The sequence below is a fragment of the Ovis aries genome, chromosome 8 (assembly GCF_016772045.2).
Source record: "Ovis aries strain OAR_USU_Benz2616 breed Rambouillet chromosome 8, ARS-UI_Ramb_v3.0, whole genome shotgun sequence".
Lineage (NCBI taxonomy): Eukaryota > Metazoa > Chordata > Mammalia > Artiodactyla > Bovidae > Ovis > Ovis aries.
Genome location: NC_056061.1, coordinates 63,468,287 through 63,474,476, shown reverse-complemented (window position 1 = coordinate 63,474,476; position 6,190 = coordinate 63,468,287). Strand labels below are relative to the sequence as shown.

The window sequence follows — 6,190 nt, the reverse complement described above, 5'->3', positions numbered from 1 at the left end:
TTTTCTCTTAGGAGCACTAGACAGCACCTCAGCACTATGCCTGGGAGGGCATTTAAAAGAGCAAAATCACCAGCAAAAAGCACAAAAATGTGGAAAATGTGCCACTAAATAAACTGTGAGAAGGGCAATGTCTGAGACCTGTAAGTAGAAAACAGAGCTTAGCCTTGTTCGACTTTATCTGGGAATGTGTCTCTGGCGGCTTGGTTTTTCCACCACTCTACGCATATACACATTCACCCACGAGCCAGAAAGTGATGTATTGATGCGAGGGTTGCAAAGATATATCAGCAAGTAGGGGAACTTGCAAGTATGGAGTCTGGGAATCATGAGGATTGACGGTGAGTGCTTCCTGCACTGTTATATATGTCACTTCCATCCTTGTTTCATGGACCAAAGCGTGTCATCAGGCCTTAGCTGACTTTGGGAGGGTGTGAAAGGGCAATCCCACTGTGTTGTCAGAGGAGAACTCAAATATAGGAGAGAAGTGCTAATGCCAGTTGCTGATGTCGTTTGGTCATCGATTATTCCATCCCTGAAGCAGACTTTATTACCCAGAGACAGTTGCCGCATTGTCTCTCATCCAACATGCTGTTCCTATAACGTGACTTTGTTGCACCTGCCATGAGAGAATGAGGCCTCTGCTCCTTTCCCTTGAAACTGGGCAGACTGTGTGACTTCTGAGGCCTGGTCGTTAAACACTTCCACCGAGTTCTAGGGCTACCTGCTCTTAGAAATCCAACAACCCTGCTGAAGGGGAGCCCAGGCAGTTCCATGGAAAGCTCCGTGTAGGTTCCTAGCTGAGGCCCTGACTGACAGCTGGCGACAACCACCACCCATGAGTGACCAAGAGTCCCGACAGCGCCAGCCCCTTATCCTCCACACAACCTCCCTGTTTCCATGCTGAGGCCCCAGAGTCACAGAGCAGACACAGGCGGTACCTACAGAATCTGTGAGCATAAAAAAAAAAAAAAAAAAGGGATACTTTAAAAAATGCCATTCTGTTTGAGGTGGTTTATTTCAGGAATAATAGCTAAAAGAGTAATTATATATGTCGTCTATGAATAGTGCTGTAGTTCTTGCCTGGAGAATCCCAGGGACGGGGAGCCTGGTGGGCTGCCGTCTATGGGGTGGCACAGAGTCGGACATGACTGAAGCGACTTAGCAGCAGCAGCAGCAGGTGTTGGTAGGATTTAGAAATGTATAAAATATTGTCCTTTGTTGCTGCTGTTGTTCAATTACTAAGTGGAGTCCAGCTATCTGCGACCCCATGGGCTGCAGCACTCCAGGCTTCCCTGTCTTTCGCTATCTTCTGGAGTTTGCTCAGATTCATGTCCATTGAGTCAGTGATGCTGTCCAACCATATCATCTTCTGTTGCCCTTTTCTCCTGCCCTCGATCTTTCCCAGCATCAAGGTCTTTTCTGGTGAGCAGGCTCTTCACATCATGTAGCCAAAGTATTGGAGCTTCAGCTTCAGCATCAGTCCTTCCAGTGAATACTCAGGGTTGATTTCCTTTAGGATTGACTGGTTTGATCTCCTTGCTGTCCAAGTGACTCTTAATAGTCTCATCCAGCACCACAATTAGAAAACATCAATTCTTCGGTGCTCAACCTTTTTTATTTTACATTCAAGTCATTGTTTACTCGGAAGCCATTCTTGTGCTCACAATGTAATTAAATAGTCTGTCTTTTTACAGTTACTACAATCTCAAATATAACTATAAAATGGATAGCAACTTGGTATTCTAATGGAAAATGTACTGTTTTCTGTTGCTTGGTTTCTCCTTTAGTTTGGGTAAGAATTTTAATAGTCATCCATTATTTAGACACAAAGCAACCCGTGAAGCCCCATTTACACTTGGTGCCTGACACATAATTGCTTGATAAATGTTGAATGAATGCCAATCTGAATTTATCAGACACCGATTGTGATTGAGTGTCTTTAGAAGCACCTGTGAACCATCTTTCTCATGGACCACAGAAAATGAAGAGACATTTATTGAATGTGGGGCTGAGGATAAGAAAGCTAAGGTCTAAAGCTGGGAATGTCTTTAAAAATTAAAATATCAATTCTAATTAATATGAGACTGATATAACTTCTGAGACTGCAGTGAGTGTTTTCAAAAACAGAGAGGGATATCCACACTGATGTTAACAGGTTCATGATGTGAAGTAAAAGTGGAAACCAAATATATCACACTGAAGAAGGCAATGGCACCCCACTCCAGTACTCTTGCCTGTAAAATCCCATGGACAGAGGAGCTTGGTGGGCTGCGGTCCATGGGGTCACTATGAGTCAGGCATGACTGAGCGACTTCACTTTCACTTTTCATTTTCCTGCACTGGAGAAGGAAATGGCAACCCACTCCAGTGTTCTTGCCTGGAGAATCCCAGGGACGGGGGAGCCTGTTGGGCTGCTGTCCATAGGGTCGCACAGAGTCAGACACTAGCAGCAGCAGCAGCAGCAACAGCTTGGACTCCCATTAATGTTGCTTTCACAGCTGGAATTCTTTTGGACCTGCACTTGAAGCACAAGATAATCAAAGCAAAGTCTCTCTATATGGTCAGTACATGGTTCATTCTACTTGTGAGAATGTAAGAGTTGAAATATATTTTTAATACCAGTGAACTGGAGTTTGGCATCAGTTTCTGGGGCTACAGTGGTTTCAAGCCTGCCGTTATCACAAATTCTATACCTTGGTGGCTCAGATGGTAAAGAATCTGCCTGCAGTGCAGGAGACCAAGGTTCGATCCCTGGGTTGGGAAGATTGTCTGGAAAAGGGAATGGCTACCCACTCCAGTATTCTTGCCTGGAGAATTCTATGGACAGAGGAGCCTGATGGGCTATAGTCCATGGAATTGCAAAGAGTCAGACATGACTGAATGACTAACACTTTCACCTTCCATCAGGTCAGAAGAAGATGCCTGCTGCAAGGTTTAAGAGACTGGCTTTCCATCGCAACTCTCCTACTTTCTGGCTGTGTGATATTGGGCATATGATTCAGCCTTCTTGAATCTGTTTCCTCATTTGTACAAATGGATGGGATTCACCTCGTATGCTATTGAGGATTCCAAGAAGTAATGCCTGGTCATGTCTTGGCCCAGTGTTTTGCATGTCATATCCTGATAAATAGTAGTTATTAGTATAGTCTTTTGTGAATAAAAACTCTGGACCAGTTCATTAAGAACTGAAATTGGTTCTTTGAACTTGCCTGATCCTCTGCTCATTCAGCACGCATGTCCTTATACATTCTGCCTGAGGAGAAGACTTATTGAGATCACTTGATCGTTTACCGCTTTGATGAGACTAACAGAACAGGAGGAGGAGAGAGGGAGGGAAAGTGTGGCTAGAACCACTGGGTGTGTGTAGGGAAGAGAGAGAGAACACAGGTATTTCCCCTGAAAAAATTTCAGATTTCTCTGGTTTCCTTGCCTAAAGTTGGCTTCCCTTGATCTGAGACAGCCTTCCTCCCAGGGCTGCATTTTAACTGTGATGGGCCTAAAGCACTTTTGTTTTGTTGGGTCCCTTCCTCTGTAGAAAAATACAAACATTTGTATTTTATGTCTCTGTTCTTATAAAGATGAATATAATTTTTGACGCCCTCCCCCCCAAATTAACTTTTTAAATTCTGGTTTTAAAGAAATTAAAATATTTTCATGGGCCCCTAAAAATGATGTGAGCTCTGGGCATTTAGCCTGGTAAGGCTGATGGCTGAGTAGGTTCTGATATCCTAGTCTCCCTACAAGAGAGTGAGAATGTCTGATGTCGTATACGTGAAGATAAATATAGAAAGGTACTAATACTTACTCTGCCCTTATGGTGGATGTGTGTTTTAACATTGGATCTTTTTATTAACAACCCTCTGAGGCAGTGCTTACTAGTGTGATAAAGGAGTAAATAATGAATAATTTAGAACCAAGAAGATTCAATGCTTAAAGTGAGAATTTGTAACTTTTGCCTCGCCTTGTTCAGAATCCAGATAGACAGGATGAATGCTAATGCTGGCCTTTCAAAACATCCAACTATGTGTATTGTCTGAAAATGGGGGGTGGGGAATTAGAGAAGGAGAAGTTTTATTTTAACTCTGTATGGCAAAGTCCTGCATTGCACTGAGAACACGGTGGGACTTATGATGCCTTTTTCTAATATCAGAGTACAGTGATCTCAATTCCTTCACCAGGGACTGATTTGGTCTTTGGGATCACATGGTTTCTGAGATGAAGTTGTTGGTCTCATCTTTCCTCTTCTATATGTAAAACTTTCCCTCTCACCCCATCTGACTTCTTTCAAGGTTTTTCCTTTATTTTTGGTTTTCTGTGGTTTGAATTTGAAATGCCCAGGTGTAGGGGTATTGTTTGTTTGTTTTCCTGTTTGATGCTCTCTGAGTTTCCTGGATCTGTGATTTGACATTGCTGCTGCTGCTGCTGCTGCTGCTAAGAAACTTCAGTCGTGTCCGACTCTGTGCGACTCCATAGACAGCAGCCCACCAGGCTACCCTGTCCCTGGGATTCTCCAGGCAAGAACACTGGAGTGGGTTGCCATTTCCTTCTCCAATGCAGGAAAGTGAAAAGTGAAAGTGAAGTCACTCAGTCATGTCTGACTCTTAGCGACCCCATTTGACATTAATTTAAGGAAATTTGTTGTCATTGTTGCTTCTAATATTTCTTTTCGCTTTCTGGTATTCCCATTATACCTATGTAACACCTTTTCAGTTCGGTTCAGTCACTCAGTCATGTCCGACTCTTTATGACCCCATGAAATGCAGCACACCAGGCCTCCCTGTCAATCACCCACTCCTGGAGCTTACTCAAACTCATGTCCATCAAGTCGCTGATGCCATCCAACCGTCTCATCCTCTGTCGTCCCCTTTTCCTCCCACCTTCAATCTTTCCCAGCATCAGGGTCTTTTATGGAGTAAGAAATGCCAACCCACTCCGGTATTCTTGCCTGGAAAATCCCATGAACAGAGGAGCCTGGCGGGCTACAGTCCATGGGGTTGCAAAGATTCGGACATAACTGAGCAGGCACACACCAACACCTTTTATAGTTGTCTTGCAACTCTTGTATATTGGTTTGCTTTTTTTTTTTTTTTCCAGTTTTTTGTTTCTCTTTGCTTTTCCATTTTGAAATTTTCTATTAACATTTCGTTAAACTTAGATTCCTTCCTCAACTGTGTCCAGTCTACTGATAAGCTCATCAAAAGCATTCTTCATTTCTATGACAGTGTTTTTGGTTTCTAGCATTTCTTTTTGGTTCTTTCATAGAATTTCTGTCTCTCTGCAGACATTGCCCTTCTGTTCTTGTTGTCTATGTTTTCAGAGCTCTTTGCATATTAATCATATTTATTTTACATTCCTGGTCTGATAATTCCAACAACATTCCTGCCATCTCTGGATCTCTTTCTGATGCTTGCTCTGTTAATTCAAATTGTGTTTTGTGCCTTTTAGTATCCTTACAATTCTTTCTTGAAGGGTAAACTCGATGTCCTAGGCAAAAAGAACTGCAGTAAATAGGCCTTTAATTACTTGGTGGTCAGTGGTTAGGTGTGGGGAAAGGGAAAATGTTTTATAGTTTTATGATTAGGTCTCAGTCTTTTAGTGAGCCTGTGCCACTGGGGTCTGAACTTCAAAAGCGCTTCTCTTGTTTTTTTTCTTTTCTCCCCTTTATTAGAACAAGCTAGTTGGGTGTTTACCCACTCTGCAGTGTAAGACTAGAATCAGCTGGGACTGCAAATTCCCCGCCCCCTCCCAGGTGAGCTAGGTTCTGATAAAACCCGAGCAGGTTAGGCCCTGGAGAAGTAGTTCTCCTGAGGGCAGACTTTGTTACAGAGAACAGAAGGTGCTGGCGGGTTTCAGGATGGTTCCTCTTCTCCTTCTGCTGGAAGCACTATAAACTTTTTTTTTCTCAGAACTCCACTGTGAGAATCTGGTAGGACTTCTAGAGGCAACATTCACAGAGTGTGGGCCCCTCCGGAGTGTTCAATTCTCAGATTTGCCTACTCTGAGCCTCTGGCATTACTTCAATTTCAGTTCAGTTTTCCCCAGCTCTGGCCCAGTTTCCTGAGGTGTCTATGTGCGGGTTTCTGCTCAAGGTAAGTTGTGATTTTCTGTATCTGTCTCTCTCGAGTTTGGGGCCATTGGTTTGCCCTGTGACCACAGTTCACTGAATTTAAGGGGAGCTGTTGATTTTTCA

The 6,190-nt window shown here is 43.3% G+C and overlaps 1 long non-coding RNA gene across 1 annotated transcript in view; it reads left to right on the top strand.

Annotated features, from left to right (window-relative positions):
• The first annotated feature begins 5,791 nt into the window (after nucleotides 1-5,791).
• Nucleotides 5,792-6,190, top strand: part of LOC121820191 (uncharacterized) — a 57,994-nt gene continuing 57,595 nt past the window's right edge. Inside the window, exon 1 of the long non-coding RNA XR_006060639.2 lies at nucleotides 5,792-6,089. This is a non-coding gene — a long non-coding RNA (uncharacterized LOC121820191). The remainder of the gene's footprint in view (nucleotides 6,090-6,190) is intronic.